The 1,578-nt window shown below is 43.7% G+C and overlaps 1 pseudogene; it reads left to right on the plus strand.

Moving 5' to 3' along the window:
* Window positions 1-607: 607 nt before the first annotated feature.
* On the plus strand, window positions 608-1,300 carry LOC102863615 (annotated as a pseudogene).
* Window positions 1,301-1,578: the final 278 nt, after the last annotated feature.

A 1,578-nucleotide genomic window follows, 5' to 3' on the forward strand; every position in this document is an offset into this window, starting at 1 on the left:
AGTTAGACAATGACTAGGGAGGATAGAAGGAGAATTAATGCCTTTGAGTTGTGTTGGAGAAGAGTATTGAGTGGATCATGGACTGCTAAGAAAACAAACAGATTAATCCTGGAGAGGGTTAAACCAGCCTGCTCCTTGGAGGCAAGGATTCTGAGGCTTCGTCTGACATACTTTGGACATGTTGTAAGGAGGGACTGGTCCTTGGAGAGGGACATCATGCTTGGGAGGGTGAACACGGGACAGCGAAGGAGGGGAAGACCCTCTATGAGGTGAATTGATTCAATGACTGGGGTAATCGGGATGGGTGTGTCAGAGGCAGTGCGATTGGCACAGGATAGAGCAGGGGTTAGGGCTGTTGTACATAGGGTGGCTATGAGTCGCAAGTGACTCGACATCACAGTAACAACAAACAACATGCTAAGAGTTCTGAAGATGACATATGCAGATGCAGTGGGAGCACCAATTAGGAGCTCTAACTCAGGAAATATTTCCTGGAAGGAATGGGAGTTGAGGCTATGGAAATCCTTTGCTGTTGCAGAAGTTGCAGAATTGGCGAGGGAGGTGTTGTGATGGCTGGCTGCGACTCCATTGGAGATGGGCGGGCCGGATGTCTCAGCCACCGCCCCAAAGCTCCAACAGAGACTGCGTGAGCGCACCCTCAGCTGGGTGAAGCTCGGAAGGTACCAAGCTAAGCCAAGTTAAACCGAGTTAAACCGAGTTAAACCAAGTTAAACCAAGTAGCTGTGGAAGAAGATAAAAAACTCAAGTTACCTGCGAATTGGGAAGCTAAAAAAAAGACCCTTTGGAATGGGAATTGCAGGAAGAAGAAAAGAATTAAAGGAATTTGCAGCAAGAGAAGACTGGGAGAGAATAAAGTTGCTGGAGATCAGTGCAGAAGATGCCGAAAGATGGGAGAGGAAGAAGAGGAAAAGCCCTGATCTGGGGTTTTCAGATCCTGCTGCTGACCAGTTAACATTAGTATCATTGGTTGACCAAACAGCATATCTGAGATCATGAGAGAATGAGAGAAAAACACGGAGGAGAGTTTTTCCCAACACCCAACAATCTCACTCATGGAACACATGTGCCTTCCACAGAAGAAATTGATAGGATGGTCATAGATCTGGAAAAAGAAATTGAAAAACGAGACAAATACAGCTGGAGACGTTTTTATGATGATGATGCCGATGTTGACTACATTAATGAAAGGAATGCCAAATTCAACAAGAAGGCAGAGAGATACTACGGAAAATACACAGCTGAAATGAAACAAAGCTTGGAAAGAGGAACAGCTGTCTAATCTCCTTCGAGACATGTCTTTAAAGGCTTTGATAGAGTACAACTTTCTACTAACAAGTTTTCTTCAGAATTCTATCAGTAAACCAGGAATCAATCTATGCGTTCCCACTCAGCTTTTAGAAAAATGTTTTTCTCTTAAACAAAAAACCGAACAAAAAGAAAAGCGAGTTGCCATAAAAGAGTAATAAAAAGAAGGTAGAGAAGGGAAGCCAGAGCTTTCTGTAGGTTAAATATTACTTGTTATGTGACATCGAGTTGATTGCTACTCATAGTGATCCT

This window comes from Elephantulus edwardii, unplaced genomic scaffold (assembly GCF_000299155.1).
Source record: "Elephantulus edwardii isolate Elephantulus edwardi_28Jun2011 unplaced genomic scaffold, EleEdw1.0 scaffold00043, whole genome shotgun sequence".
Classification (NCBI taxonomy): domain Eukaryota; kingdom Metazoa; phylum Chordata; class Mammalia; order Macroscelidea; family Macroscelididae; genus Elephantulus; species Elephantulus edwardii.